The sequence below is a fragment of the Hyaena hyaena genome, unplaced genomic scaffold (assembly GCF_003009895.1).
Source record: "Hyaena hyaena isolate Hyena2069 unplaced genomic scaffold, ASM300989v1 scaffold_258, whole genome shotgun sequence".
In the NCBI taxonomy this organism is placed as follows: domain Eukaryota; kingdom Metazoa; phylum Chordata; class Mammalia; order Carnivora; family Hyaenidae; genus Hyaena; species Hyaena hyaena.
This window is the reverse complement of record NW_024080891.1, coordinates 251,461-267,753: the sequence shown is the minus strand read 5'-3', so window position 1 is coordinate 267,753 and position 16,293 is coordinate 251,461.

Sequence of the window (16,293 nt, the reverse complement as noted above, 5' to 3'; positions counted from 1 at the left end):
CTGTCACAGCAGCACCCATGACAATGAGGCAGGAGAGGGCCTGGGAATGGTCCACACCTCCCGGCCTCTCCCTGCCTCCTCTCACCTCCCACCGCACCTTCTCTGTCTCCCCACAGAGCCTCAAGTTCTCCCAAATCTGCGTCTCCAGCACCGGCTGAATCAGCTCATCCCCGCCCCACCCCCAATTTCCCCAAGACACCGGTAAAATCCCATTTGTGGGCAAAGAAGTCTCCTCAAGTTGCCTTGACCTGGAAAGCTATGACGAAGAAGAAGGGCTAGAGCATTCCTGCAGAGGATCTCCACTCCAGAAGGCTTCCCGGCCGCTGCCTTCCCTCTCCCCCGCCCCCTCCCCCTACCTTGCTCGGGGCTGCCCCGGCCCCCAGGCCAGGCGGTGGGGTCCTCCTCTTGGCTCGGGGACTCTCCTCCACCTCCTCCTCCCTCGAGGGCTTTGCGTTTCTTCGACATTTCTGCCCGGGGCTGGGGCTTTGGGGGTTCCTTTCCCCACCCCCGGCCCTCCCCCCTCGGAGAGGAGAGAGCGAAGGTGGGGTTAGGTGGAGGGGAGCGAGCGGACGACGGAAGGGGTGGGGAGTAGAGACCGGGGAGGGAGACGGAGGGCAGGCCCTCAGGAGAGGCAGGGGAGGCAGGGACCGGCGCAGAGATGCCTGGCCGGCTCCGCTCAGCTCCACGTCTAGGGGGCTGTCTGTGCGGCCCGGCTCCCCCTTCCTCCCCCCTGTCCACTCGGAGGGAAGCCGGGAGCGCAGCAAGCTCAGCACCCAGAGCCTAGAGGCTCCTGGGGCCCCTCAGCTGATCTCTCTAATCTGGGAGGGGGTGAGGGGGGTTCCCTGCACTGGAACCCCTGGCCTTGTGTATTCATGAAGGAGTGGGGGGCTGGGAGAGGGGACACTGTTTGTGATATTTGGGGGGGGGGTCAATGGATCGCAAGGAAAATTGGTGGAACGAAGAAAATCGGATGTTGCAGGATGCCGTATGGCGATGCCTCAGGTGCTAGAGGTTCCGAATCCTCCTCCCCATGACATCATGTAGGCTTTTGCGAAAGGGACTGGGGGAGGTGGGGGGAGGCAGAGGAGAGTGGCAGCAGAGGTGAGGGACAGAGAGAGGAGTGGGGGGATCCTGCCCCATCCAGAGCTCAGGAGGGGAGCTGAGAAGGGAGGAGGGAGCTCCCCTTGGCTGCCTCTCCAAGCACCTGCCGGGCTGGTACCACCGCGGATGCGGCTGGGCAGCCCTCGCCGGGAACTTGGAGCTGGAAACTCGGGTCAGTCGGTGGCCCGGGGGGCGGTCACTCAGCCGGGAGTTGGCTGCGGTCTCACCCCCTTGAGTCTGGCTTCTTCCTCCCCACTCCCGCTCACCAGGTCTCTTCCAGAGCAGTGGTGTTCCCGAATAACACACACGCACCCCTTTCTTATTGCCAAAAAGGATGGACGGAAATGATGGGGATGGGGGGAGTCGGAAAGAAGGTTGGAATTGAGTTTTTCTGGACTCCCAAGGGTTAAGTAATAGGTAAAAGCAACTATCAACTTACCCGCCAAAGTGTGCTGGAGCGGCGGTCGCCTCTCTGCTTCATTTCAAGTTCGTAGATTCGGGAAAGGGAGCGGGAGACTGTGGGGACGGGGGCCAGCCGGCCAGGAGCGCGCCGGGTCCCGGGCCCCGGACGAAGCACTGCGCAAAGCAAGTTGCCAGGCGAGGCCGGCGGCCCAAGTTCGGGACCTCTCCAAGAACGCTCGCTTCTGCTCCGCCAGGCGGGCGCACTGCAAAGGCTTCGGGCGCTATGGATTTCGCGCTGATCTTCTCCGAAAAGGGGGCGACCACTCCAAACGGAGCGTGAGGGTCTTCCTCCCCGCCCTTCCATCTGGGGGGCTCGAGGGAAGCCGCGCCGAGCGCTCCGGGCGCCCGTGAAGCCTGGTCCATGTCAGCTCATTCTGTCTGCGGCCCCAAGTTTGGACCCACACATCCATGCCGAGCAGGAGTGCGGGTGTGCGCGCGGGTGTGTGCGTGCGTGTGTGCGCGCGCGTGTGCCAGCCCGTGTGCCGCGGACACCGGGCATTTGGGGGTGCATGTGCTCTCGGGAACGACGCTCCCTGGCTGCCTGGAACTTGGAGAGTTTTCCTTTAAGCCGGAGCGGCTGTTCGGACACCCCCCCCTCCCGCGTCCAACAGGAGGCGATGACGTCTGTAGCCTCGTTGCCAGACAGTCCCCAGGCTGCCGCCGCCGTTCATTGACAGGAGCGGGCGCTCCGACGTCAGCAGCCGGACCTTTGGCGAGGCTGCTCCCTCGGAGACGGCTCCCACCCCCGCACCTGCCAGCCCGCCCCCGGGGGGGGGGGTAATGAAATCAAAGCCACCGGGGAGGGGGCGGGGGACTCCGATCTGCCCTCTTTGTCCTGGAGCTCGGGAGGATATAAATAGTGCTGTCTCCAGCCAGATTTGCACCCCCTCTGGCACGCGCCCGCGGCGCCCCCCGCCCCGGCCGCGTGTCACTGGGTATCCGGCCGGCTCGGCCTGGGGAGGCGGGGAGGGGGCGGGGAGGCGGGGAGTGGAGGCCGACGCGGCTCCCCTCGCCTCTCCCCATTCATAGATTCCGAGCCTGGAGTGTCGGGGGCGCCGCGGGGCCCGGGGAGCCGCAGTGAATGGACGCGTGCCCACGCGCGCGGGGACCGCCGCTCCGCGGGTCGTCGCCTCTGCAGGGGGCGCTCCTCCCGTGCCGGGACGAGCACCCTCTGTGCGGTGCGGGGCGGGGGCGGGGAGATCCCAAAGGACCACCCTTCAAAGACCAGGGGCCTGACCTTTCCTGCCCCTCCAGCCCAGGGGTCTTTCTCGCCAGGGCAATGCAAGCGTCAGAATGGGAGGATGGAGCCGCGCTGGCCGGCGCGGTGGGAGCCGGGATGGGACCCGCCGGGGCCTATCTGCCGCCAAACACCCAGACCTTAGCAACCGCTGGGGGAGCGGCCACGTGGCGCAGGGCAGGGGCTGGGGCCAGGGTGTCGCCTCCCTCTGCGCCCCGCTGCCAACCCAAACCCACTCCACCTCCACCCCGAGCCCCCAGGGGTACCCAGCGCCTGGGTGGGGGTGCCGTGTGGGGGTGCGGGGGGGGGGCGCCCCAGGGGCTGTTTGGCAGCCAAGCTCAGCTCTCAGGAAACCGTGGTCTTACGCCCCCCACGCGTATTTGCCGGAAGGGGCCCGATGGCTGGGCCCATTCTTGCCTAGCTAGGGGATGACCCATCTGCCTTGCTGGGCGCCACCCTGGATTCTCACCCAGGAACCCGAAAGGTTGAGTTCTGAGGCGTCCTGCACACCACAGGAGCTGCACCTGGGCTCTCAAAGGCTTCCACAAATGTGGCCAAAGGGAACCTGAATCCCTTTGTCACCCCAAGACCCCCAAGCGGGGCCTGGAGACAGCTGGCACCAAGAGCATGGTGTCTGCAGAGACCCCCCCAGCCAGCTTTGGCCCAGCCTGTGGGAGAAGGCTCCTCGAAGGTGCTCCTGCCCAGTACAAAGCCTCCCCTCCACCTGGACACTGGACCCCAGCCCCTCTTCTAGCAGAGGAGATGTCTTCACAGGCCCCCTGGGCATTGCCTACATCGTCCTAGGTCATCTGCAGCTTGCTCCGCAGCACACACTCACACCCTGGGCTCTCCTGCAGGGAGAAGACCGTCCGTAACCCCTCTTCTCCCTCAGCCCACCCAGCTTCTCCCCTGCTCGCAGCCCTTGCCCTGGACCGGCTCTCATTCCTTGCCTCCCACTTGCTCTTGAACCAACCCCCATAAATCTGTCTTAATTCTTCAGCTTCAGCTACTCAGAGAAACTCTGCTCTCTCCCAAGCCACCCTCCAGCCCACACCACTCTGGACAAAGGTCAGTTTTTAGTCCTCACCTCGTTTGACTCACTACCCACACTGGGCAGAGCTCATGCTGCCTTCCTACACACTGGTCCTTCTCCGGGCCTTCAGGACCCCACGCCCCCTCTGGGGACTCCCTCCACCTCCCTGGCCGTCCCCTGGGGTCGCACCTGTCGAACTTGTATCTCTCCATCTTCCTACTGTTGGAAGGTCATACATTGTAGGAAGGCTTTAGGACTGGCCCCCGGCCCCTCATCATCTCCCACGCCTCCCCCTGCTGCCCTCACTCAGCTCTCCCCTTCCGGTCCTATCTGAACACGGAAGACGGAGGCTGGACCCCCAGTCTCAGTCACACCTCCGCCCGGATGCCCGGAAGGCAAACCTAACAGGGCTGTAGGGAGGTTCCTGGTGTTACCGTCACCCCAGCCTGCAACTCTACGGTTTTCCCGCCTCAGTGAATGAACGTTTCAACCTTTCTGCTGCCCTTAGGCCGATAACGCAGCAGTACCACGGGCTCCTGCTTCTCCGGCCCTCACACTCCAGCCGTCAGCACACCCAGCGCCCTCACGTCCACGTGCGCCCATGTGCCGCGTCACTTCTACCTCCCCTCTGACGCCACCGCAGTCCCACGATCCCCTGTCCGGGTCGCTGCTGTCTAGGCCATGTTGCTTCTATCCTAGCGGTCCTCCGGTGGCTCCTCAACTACCCTGCACGGAAGTGGGTCCGGGTCACACCCGCCAGCCCTACCCCTGCCTGGGCTCATTCTTCCTGCCTCCCTGCTCCGTGGTCCCCAGCCCCGCAGCCCTTTTCTGCAGCCCACACGGAGTGTGCCGGTCCCTCTCGGGACCCTTCTGCCACTGGGCTCCTTCTCTTCCCCTCCTCATCTGTACTGGGGGACGCCCTCGGCAGCCTCCAGGGGCCACCCCGCCTTAAACTTGAACACACGTCCTGTCCCTGGCCTGACTTAATTTTCCCACCTGCATTTCTTCCGGTTTACTGATTTGCCCTGTTCATTCTACCTCCCCACTCAAGTGCTAGCTTCAGGGTCTGGCAGGATCTCCGCCGTGTAGACAGAGAGCAAGCCCCGAAGCTCAAGAGGGTGGATGGTTTGCAACACCTCAGGGCACTCCAGTGTTGGGTTGGAGGTGAGCAGGTGGTGAGGGGTCTTGCGGCCTCGCTAAAGAGTTCCAAGCATGTCCCAGGCCTTGATGCGTTTTCAGAAAGAGATGAAATGGTGTTTTAGGAAGAAAATTGGAGAGAGGGTCAGAGGAAGTAAGATGAGAGACAGGGCAGTCAGCCAAGCGAGGCGGTGACCCGACACGGACTTGAGCAAGGAGATGCTGGTCTCGTGCTGGCGGGGTGTGAGAGCGGCAGGCAGCAGAAGCCGTTCTAGAATGCAGGCCTGATTGTCTGAGCCGGAAATAAGATCGGCGCTGGTGAGGATGGCCAGGTAATTGACACCGAGCAGGCAGACAGGCTGGCTTCACTTCTGTGCATTAAGCAATTGTAGCCGGAGATGTGTTGTTCACCTTGCACGCCTGGAAACCTGGTGTCACTGGCCCAACCCGAGCAGAGCAGGATAGAGGAGCTTACGTGACCACTTACAAGAAACCAATGTCTAAGCCAAGGCCACCTTGTTCATTTCCGGTGGGCTGGGGTGGGGGGGAGCATCTTTGTGAGGGCTGGGATTCTCCCCTCTTTTGTTCTGGCTGCCCCCTTCTCAGATCAGAGAAAGAACACATCACGTTATAGGACATTATACGGGCTTAAAAGCTATTTCGCCTAACTGTGGAAGGGGTAATAAAGAGATGCGGGGGTAGCAAAGGCACTGTGGTCTCTGAGGGAGCTCCCTGGCTCTGAGCCCGGCTTCACTGCCCCATGCTACTGCTTCCAGAATGATCTTCCCAGACCCCAAGAAGGACCGTAGGAAGAAAAAGCTCTACGGGAGACTTTGGGATTCTTCAGATACCTGGAGGGGCTCGGTTTCAGTGCAGGCACTCCTTCCTCCAGCCAGAGACCAGTTCATTTTTCTTTTTCTTGGAAGAGTTTCCAGATTCTTCTTATTTGGAGAAGTGAGATCTCAGGATAATGAGGCGCTAATTTGGACCACTTCCAAGAACAGGTAGGAAAAACCAGCAAGATCAAAATCACCTGCCTGGACAGGTCAGCCTGCTTAGTAAAGGCCTTGTTAGAAAAATCCAAGTTCCTATTGACCCACTAAGCACAGTCATTTCTATGCCTAAAAGGATTTCTGAGTCATGAGAAATGATTCTCAAAAGAGTACTGGAGACACAGAGAATCTGAAAGTAGCTTATTTAATGTTGTGAAAATAAATCAGAAAATAAACATTTGGTCTAATCACTGATTTGTAGAGCCAAAAAGAACATTTAATTATCTAATAGGACTAATCCCTTAGCCCCCAAAGTCCATGTTATGAGTATAGAAAATGAGCTCAATAAGTAAAGTAACACAGCCAAAGAGTAGTGAGGCCTTTCAGGAGATTGGGTTTTAAAAGGAAGGACATCATAGCTGCGTTTCATGTTCAGATGCTTAAGCTGATCACGTAAATACAGAAATTTAGAAATTTAGTCATGTCACTTCCATTCTTCTTTTTCCATAAAGCAGCCTAGCTCATTATCCTAAATATTTCACCTATGTATATTTCAGCACTCACTTTAAAAATATTTTTTAAAGATCCTGGGATAATGATCCTTAATATTTATTTTTGAGAGACAGAGAGGCAGAGAGCAAGCATAGGAGGGGCAGAGAGAGAGGGAGACACAGAATCTGAAACAGGCTCCAGGCTCCGAGCTGTCAGCACAGAGCCTGATGTGGGGCTTGCATCCACAGACCATGAAATCATGACCTGAGCTGAAGTTGGATGCTTAACCGACTGAGCCTCCCAGGCGCCCCTCAGCACTCTCTTTTTAAAGATTTTTATTTGGAAGTAATTTCAAATTTACAGAAAAGTTGCAAGCACAAAAATGACACCATGAACACCCAGATTCCCCCTCTTGTTAGCCTTTTATTTCTATTTGCGCGTCACTTGTGTGCACTTTATTCCTTAAATCAATTATGAGGCCCTTTGCCCCCCAAAATACTTCATTGTGTATTTCCTAAGAATAAGGATATTTTCTTCTATAAACACAACACTATGGTCAACTTCAGTAAATTAACATTATTGGTGCAGTACATCCATCTGACTACTGTCATATTCCAGTTTTGTTCACCCAGTCGGTGTTTTTTAGACCCTCCCCCTGACCCCATAGAACAGATTACAATCAGGGGCCAAGGATTACTTTTAATTTCCCTATTTCTTAGAATCCTTCAATCTGGAACACTTCTAGAACCTTTCTTTGTCTTTTATGACACAGACATTTTGGAAGAACATAGACATCTCATCCCCCCCATTGTTAATAAACCATTTCTCAGTGTGTGTTCGATGTTTCCTCATAATTCGGTTCAGGTTATGCATTTTCAGCTGAAATACTGCCAAGCGGAGGCTGTGTCTTTATCAGAATATGCTACGGGGAATCTCTGTTGTCCGCGACTCTCGCTGCTGGTCTGAATCCTGATCCGGGTCTTCTCTGATTTCCCCTCTGTGGAATTACTCCTTTTGTTTTGCTTGTGACTAGGAAGCAATCTGTAGGGAGACACTTGGAGATCTGGTGAGTATCCTGCTATGAATCTCTCTCTGCCCAGAACTGGCTTCCATGGAGGGTTCTGGTGGTGGCCTCCTCACTCCGCACCCCCACACGTTTACTCACCAGCCGGGGGAGGGGCACACCCTCGCTTCTCCCTCCTTTTTACCATTCCATGCATTTACTTCTTAGGAATAGTATAGTATTAAAGTATCTAGGACTCATAATTTCCTATTTTAATGGTTGATAACTCATTCCTGCATGTAATTATTTTGCTCATTTTTGGTTCATTAAAGGACCAGGCAAGAGCTCTTTGAAGCTGGCCCTGAGTCCACAGGGTGTGCCCCGTCGTTTCCTGAGTCTTCCTTATCAGCAAAATGTTTCCGGGACATCTTGGACCTACTGTTCTCTGCCTGGAATCAGCCACCTCCTCGAGGAACGCTGATCCTTGTGGTGGAGTTAGAGACCAAGATCTGGGACCAGGGGTGCTCACTGCTATTGGGCGTCTACTCTTCTTGGCCTTGCTGCACACACATCTAGGCAGTCAGTGAATGTACGCACATACACACACACACAGAGATATGCACATACGCACGTTATTGACAAGCACACATGTGCACATACACCTATATTCGCACATTTTAGAAGTCGGGAGTCATCTCTTCTATCACAGTGAAGTCCCGTTCCCAACAGCATCAGTGGATTTGCTCGTCTGCTCAGCCCTGTAATGCATCCAACAGTTTCCTAATCCCCTTGCCCTCAGCACTACAACAAAGCAACCACAACGGGAGGTCAGGATTTGTCTGCGATGCTTCCCCTGACACCTCTTACCGTGTGCTACAAAGCCCAGTGGATCTAGACTCAAAGACTGTGTTCAGAAGTCATTTGGATTTGCTCTTTCTTAGGTCCCTTCACTGTCTTTTATTGGAAAAATGACTGGATTCATTTGTTTCTGTTTTCTTCCATGTCTTCCTCCTTCCCATTAATGACCCCCATTGTCATTGCTTTAATTTTATGTTTGTAAGTATTGTGAATATGCTTCTGAAAGTCAAAGCTATCCTTTGAGACAGAGAGAAGGTCCTTCCCTCCCATGTTCCTTCCATCCCGTCTCTCCACCAGACCCTTTGTAGGAAGCCAGTTTCATGGTCTTCTGCTTATCTTCACTCTGTTTCCTTCTGTAAAGGTGAGCAGGTATGTTTGTTTCCTTGTTTTCTCCACAACATATACTATATATGCCCGTTTGCAATTTGCCATTCATTGCTTAATCGCATCTCCTGGAAATCACAGGGGTTGTGGGGTTGCTGAGCCACAGGGTAAATATAAACATGGTTTTCTTTGTTGGTGTCAAGAGCTTTGGCAAAGGCTTTGTACCAGTTTACAATTCGTCGGTCACTTTTTTTTAAATAAAAATAAACAAAATTTCCCAAGAGTAAATAGATCCACATCAATGAAAAAAATGTTTAATGTGTTTTAAGGAGGTAATTTAAGGAAGGAGTGAACCGAAAGGGTTAGTGTCTAGGGGCTGCTTTACCTTCAGGCACCATGGGATACAGAGAACTTAACAGGATGTCATGTAAGTGCAGTGCGTGCTTCCGTAACTCTTGTCTACTGAATGGAGCAAATAAATGCTGCACCTGGAATTCCTCTATATTACATAATAAATATACTAGAAAGACATCAGTTGGAACCAGGAATGGTTTCTATTCTCAATTCTGTCATGTTCTTGCTCCGTGAATTTGGGAAAACCATTTGATGCTACTGTGACTCCGTTTCCTCATCTGCAAAATGGGAATAAAAATATTTTCCCTGGCTATACACAACTTTAGTTTAAGGGCCAAATGTGTCTGTCATTTATAGACATAAATGACAAAGTATTATCTATCTATCTATCTATCTATCTATCTATCTATCTATCTATCTATCTCTATCATCTATCTTTTGTCTCTATGGGTCCAGAGTCTTTGAACTATCTTCCTTCCTAGATAGTGAGGGGAAAGAATATTTAATTGAAATTTAGGGAACCTGTGTTTTTGTTCACCACTGTTAACACACTGTTTATCTCTAGAAATGTTATTTCTTTTTTTTAATTTGTGTTTTTTAATGTTTATTTATTTTTGAGAGAGACAGAAAGAGATGGGGCCTGAGCAGGGGAGGGGCAGAGAGAGAAGGAGACGCAGAATCTGAAGCAGGCTCCAGGCTCTGAGCTGTCAGCACAGAGCCCAATACGGAGTTAGAACTCACAAGCTGTGAGATCATGATCGGAGCCCAGGTGGGAAGCTTAACTGACTAAGTCCCCCAGACGCCCCTCTAGAAATGTTATTTCATCTTTATGGGATCTTATCATCCATCTTTATACAAGGACGGGGTTGACACCTTCCCCTGTAAGGGTCTTTATGGTCCCCAAACACGCGGATGCTTCGAGTAACCTATGTGAGGTTGGCAGCGAGAGCCCAGATGTGCAAGAGGAACACCACACTCCCTCTTTAAAGAACTTCACTAAGAAATAAGTTATTTGAAAATAGAACTTTTAACAAAGAATGCCGCTGCAGTCCCTGAAAGCCTAAGATCATTTTTTCCACCCGGGAGGTGCAGACCCGGCCAGCTTTGATCTAGTGGAAAGTACTTAGGGGTTTTTTCCCCCCTGTCCTTCCATAAAATGTAGGATAATTAGTTTGAGCTTAGTGAGCTAACAAGGGAAGACAATAAAATAAAAGAGGCCGAAGAATACCACACCTCTACTCTGTCACTCTAAGTGACCAAGAAACGCAGGAAGTCCCTCACCTGGCAGGAGACAAGCGAAGAGAGAACCGGCTTGCCAATGGCTGGCTGTCCTTTTAAGATTCTCCTTCCTCAAAGGCTCTGAAGCCCTGACTCTACACAGCAACCTCCGGAGCAGCACTCACCGGCTGGCGCCGAGTGGACAAGGTTAGCAAGACGAAGTTCGCTCTGAGATAGCACGCTGCCGGCTGTCTTGTCTACACCACTCGCAGCCCACGGGCGTCCACACCAGTTGACAGCCTCTGCTCCAGCCAGGCCCGGCGCCCCTTCTGGTCTCTCTCAGAGCCTCCTTATCCTCCCCGTGGCTCTCAGAAATCCTCACTGTTCTTCACAGCCCTTGCCCCAGTCTGGGAGCCATCGGTGTTGTAAAAACAACTCCCCTTCCTCTTTCCACCTGCCTCCAACTCGTCACAGATTGTTGTCCTCTGTCCTCAAGCATCACAGAGGTGTCTCCTCCCCAAGTCGTCCTGCACGAGTTGAGGTCCTCATGTTCTCAGCTTCGACCGTAGGGAGGTCACCTAACACACCCCTTGCCCGGTGCTGTCTTAGGAAATGATGTCTGACCGCGTCGTTCCCCAGCTTAACATCGTGCAACACTCCCAAAGCCAACTGGGCAGTGGCCACGGACAGCCCCAGCCGCTGGCTCTCACTCACCTGTCTGTCCCTACCCTCCTCCACCTGCCCTGGGTCCCTTACTCTCCAGCCACACCCATCACCTGACGTTCCCCGAAGTGCCAGCCTCTCCAGCCTCCCCACCTTCACCAACACCCTCCCTCTGCCGGGATGTCCTCCCGGACACCTGCCCCAAGCCCAAATCTGCCAGGCGGTTCGCCGCTCAGCTCGCGGGCTGCCCACCCCCGCATCTCTCCCTCTCTGCCCCCCCCCCCCCCCCCGCCCCGGGATTCGAGGGTGTCCCGTCCTCTGGATGGCACTGGATACGCCAGTCCCAGAACATCCCTCCTTCCCGTGTGTCGCTGCAGTCGGACCCGGGGCATCAGCGGACGCACGTCGTGCTGGAAGCAGCGGGACCTCCGCCCCTTGTCCTCACTCCACAGCAAGGGTGGCGGCGGGTGGCTGCCGGCGCCGACCGCGGCTCTGTGATGCTTCCCTCCCGCTGGTCCGTCCCTGGGCACCATGGCTGCCTGCGTCCAGGTGCCATTTTGTATCCAAGGCATGGAGATGAGAAAAGAAGGACTGACATCTGCCCCTGTCCCCAGGAAAAAGATCACCATGCCTGGAAACCTCAGCGCTTTCTTACATCCCGTTGGCCAGGACCGTGTCACAGGTGATCCTAGGCCGGATGCGGGGTGGGGTGGGGGGTGGGGAGGGCCGCCTCGCCCGGTGCTGAGCACCTCCCGTTGGGAAGGGAGAAGGGAAGCCGGGTGGAATCTGGAAATGCAGTCCACAGGGCCGTGTCACCTGTGCCTGGCAGACCCACCGCGACCCCTGGTGACCAGAATCCCGGCCACGTGCAGCGGGCGCGTCATCGGGGCGGGTCAGCTGGAGGTCAGGAGGAGCCTGGTTTTACCATGCCAGTTTTCTTCTATCGTCACAAGAAACCACTTTCCTTTTCTTTTTTTAAATTTTTTTTAATGTTTAATTATTTTTGAGAGAGAGAGGGAGAGAGAGAGGGAGAGCATGAGCGGGCTGAGGGGGTGGGGAGGGCAGGGCGCAGAGACAGAGGGAGACACGGAATCTGAAACAGGCTGGAGCTGTCAGCACAGAGCCTGACGCGGGGCCCGAACCCACCAACTGTGAGATCATGACCTGAGCCGAAGTCGGATGCTCAAGTGACTGAGCCCCCCAGACGCCCCAAGGAATCATTTTTCGATGATTTGCAGGCAGGAATTAACCGCCACAGGCGTTACTCTCTTCATACCAAACATGTTTTCATTTGGCGTAAAGTGGGTGGTTTTTATTTTCCAATGACTTCAATGTCCTCATGAGATGTCCCTCCTGTCCCCCGTCAGTGACTGCAGACGTTGACCCATTTGTGAGGAGAAAAACGATCAAACTGTACTGTCACTCTTAATTTTAGAATGGCAACCGCTAAGCTGTGACAGAAACAGTACCGATGGACCAGAGGCTGAAAGTCCAAGGAGTCAGATAGAAGAGTCGTCAGGAAGGTAGAAGGATTGCTGAGCCCAATGCCTGCACATGAATGCCTCCCGTTTCCTGCATGTGACAAGAGCCAGGATTTAGCTCCTATTCAAAGTGAAATGGGATGACCTGGTGCGCATCCCCAGACCCGCTGGGAGCAAGTAAGTTTTTTATAACATATGAGCAGGAGTGGCAAGTGCAAGTGTATTGGAAGTCAGAGCTCCATGGAAGAGCTCACAGCTCTGTTGCTGGTCGTGTGTCTCCTCTTCCAACCCCCCTGCTGTCTGTAACCACTCAGCGTGAGGGTCATTGTCCACGGAGAACACAGAAACAGGGCATTGAAAGTTATGAAATTGTTTCTCTCAGATTTGAGATAGTCCTCAACACACTGAGGTCTGAAATGTTAGAGGGGTGCCTGGGAGGTTCAGTCGGTTAAACGTCGAGTTCGGCTCAGGCCATGACCTCACGGCCTGTGGGTTTGAGCCTCGCGTCAGGCTCTGTGCTGACAGCGCAAAGTCTGGAGCCTACTTCAGGTTCTGTGGCTCCATCTCTCTCTGCCCCTTCGCTGCTCTCTCTCTCGCTTTCTCTCAAAAATAAATTTTAAAAAGTCAGAGATTCTGCTGAAAATCTAGAATTTTCCACCATGCTAAGGTTTGACTAACGTACAAATAAAAAGGTACGTGCTGTTGCAACATGTAGCCCATTGATAACTCAATCTTTGATCAAGAATTTTTTCATTTCCTTATTTAGGTAACCACGGCAGTGTTAAGCATCAATGTACACAATGAGTGTTGCAAAAGGATTATTATGGTGTGTACAAGCACATGTTTAACTTGAACAAAGATCGAAGCTGGGAAACTTCACACAACCGCCTATCTGAGGAAATTCTATACACTTCAAGTAAGGATGGCAAGAAACATCTTTAATTTATTTCAAATATATCAAGGTCCCTTCAAGAAGAACACATTGCATACGTCTGCGAATTGTCTTCCATATCTTGAGATGCATTTACCTTAGGTACATGTTGAAAATAGCTAACAAGATATTCTCACTGCTCCAAATTGTAAAAGGAAACGGTGGAATTTGCCAAGTTCACAGGTGACAGAAATGGGAAACTTACCTGCACGTGGAAGAAAAGTGAGCAGACGAACAGAACAGAGGAAGCTTGACTAGAGAGGACACCAGCCTGGGGGAGCAGGTAGGGGCCGATGCTTCTCACGTTCCTCAAGCGCAGCGGTCACGGGTAGTGAAGAACTTGGAGCTTGAGACCAGCCGCACAAACAAGGGCTCTCCTCCTATCTGTGTTCAGGCTCAGCCTAGCCCCCCACCATCCCTGCATTTATCTGTTTGTTCCTAGAAAACACAGCGCCATGTGCCAGGCAGAGTGCCAGGCACCCTGGGGCACTAGCTGCCCATCAGAAGCACCAAGGCTCTGGGAGGAGATTCCCAGGCTGAAGGGAAGGGAATAACGTGGGTGGGCGTGTAGGTACGGGTGAGCCATGGGCTGTGAAGGAGAAGAACTAGCCTGCGGTCACAGATCACAGTCAAGCTGTGTTTGTGGAATGGGATGGAAAACAGTAAGAGAAGATGTCTTGGAAGTCGTATTTCTGGTAAGACCTCAAGTCATGGGGGTGGGGCACCAGCCTAGAGAGGAGAGAGTGGGGGTGGCGTTGGGCGAGGTTGAGAGAGAGAGAGAGAGAAAGCAAGCTCCTGGAGACCGAGAGGTGGGCAGCGGGCAGGCCAGGGAGGGTGCAGGCTAAAAACTAAGCAAAAATATTCCAATGAATCAGATACTAACAGTAATTGATGAGTCTTTAATTACAACAGGTCGTCTTTGTTCATCAAACACTGTTGTAACTTTAGTTTCCATTTGCTATTTCTGTGTATGTCACTGGAGCCAAATACATACTAAATGATGATTCTGAAAAGCCGAGGTGACACTGAGCCTCATGATGGGTACTCAGGTCTGCCCTAAGGCCACAGGTGGGCATCAAGGGGGTTTAAGTGGGAAGATGACAGTGTTGGATGTGCTTTCGTTTCCTCCGAGGTCCCGCACGTGCCCCTCTCTCCTGCTCACTCATCAGCTCAAGATCACACGTGTCTAGGGGCACCTGCGTGGCTCAGTCGGTTAAGCCTCGGACTCTTGGTTTTGGCTCAGCTCATGATCTCCCAGTTTGTGAGTTCGAGCCCCACAGCCAGCTCTGTGCTGACAGTGCTGAGCCTGCTTAGGATTCTCTCTCTCTGTCTCTCCCTTGCCCATTCTCTGTCTCTCTGTCTCTCTCTCAAAATAAATAAACTTTAAAGACACTTTTAAAAAATTACACGTTTCTAGAGAGCAAACTGGGGATGTACTGCTATCTCCCTGCCTTGCACCAAAGCCCAGGAAATGAGGAAACACCTTCTTAAAAATAGTTTCATTATGGCTGCCCTCAGAGAAGAGACTGTGAGGACCCCTGAGAGGTGGACCCAATGTGGGAAGAAGGAAACCCCAGAACTGAGGGGCAGGGGAGAGGCGGGGAGCTAGCCAGCGCCCAACCCAGGAGCAGGAGGGCCAGCGATGGGATGCCAGGGAGGCAGAGGGCGTGGCTGAGGCACAGAACCCCGCCTCTCTGCCCCGGTGCCTACTGCCCCACGCAGAGGTCTCCCAGGCTCCTTGCAGTCAGAAGGGGCCACCGCAGGGAGAGTGCTGCCCAGCGCAGGAGCGGAACTTGATGAGTGCCAATCCAGGCCCGCAACGACCCTGTGTGCCTGCTCTGGGCTTTTCTTCCCTTGCAGCCAGTGCCTTAGCCCTGAGGCTCTGTATTGTCAGGCTGCTTGTTAGAGCGACAGAGCCTTCTGCACTGAGAGCAGGGGAGCACCCAAGCTGGCAGCACTCTCCCCCATGGCAGGAACCTTGAAAGGTCATGACAGTCTCCGGGCACGGCTGTGTTTGGGTGTTCAGCGGCCCTCGGGATAGAAGACCAGCGGTGGAGACGTCCAGCCGGCCAGCGGATGCCACCCACCCACGACCAGCGACATAATCTGCGGGGTCCCCAGGGACGTCAACCACAAAGATAGTCTCCCAGACAAGACTTTCTGCTCATCTGAGGAGTGGTGCCATTGTGACACGAGGCAAGAAGAAGACCTCACTGGGGGGAAATGGAGACACCAGAGCCACCATCCCAGACCCTGATATGGGTGTGAAGCCACTGAGAAAGCAGTCACATGGGAGAACCTTGGTGAATCTCTCCCCTGAGCATTCCTAAGTGGAAAGCAAGCTGGTTTGGTGCCTCCACACACATGCTTAGTGTCTGCCGAGTCATAGCCCCAAAGATGTCCTCATCCTCAGGACCAGTGAATGTGGCACCTCCCATGGCAAAGGGGACTTGGCAGTGTGAACATGGCCACAGAGGGGGACCTTCAGGTGGGGAGAGTAAGCAGAATTATTGAGGCAGGCCAGGCCAATTTAATCCCCCGAATTCTTAATGGAGAGCTTCTCCTAGCTGTGCCGAGAGAGAGAGACAGAGAAGGGTCCAGAGGCCACAGCCGCAGGCACCTCCAGAAGTTGGGCAAAGCAGGGGTGGCTTCTCTACAGGAGAGTCCAGAAGGAACACAGACAGTCTTGCTGACCCCCTGATTGTAGCCCAGTGAGACCGTGTTGGAGCCCTGACCTCCAGGACAGTAAGATGGTGAACTTGTGTTGTTTGAAGCTACCACATTTGTTATAGCAGCAACAAGAGACTAATACACTTAGGTCGGCAGTAACCAAAGATGTGGAAATTATGTGTCTTCCCAAACTCCATTATATTAGTGTGTGCCTGTAGCAGTACTGGGGGTGGGTGGTCTCGGGTGCCTAATGTAAGAAAGATCCAGAAGGTATAAGAATTTATTCCACTCCCAAACATTCTCAAAGAGATATAGCGATCTTTTTGGCAAAATAGGA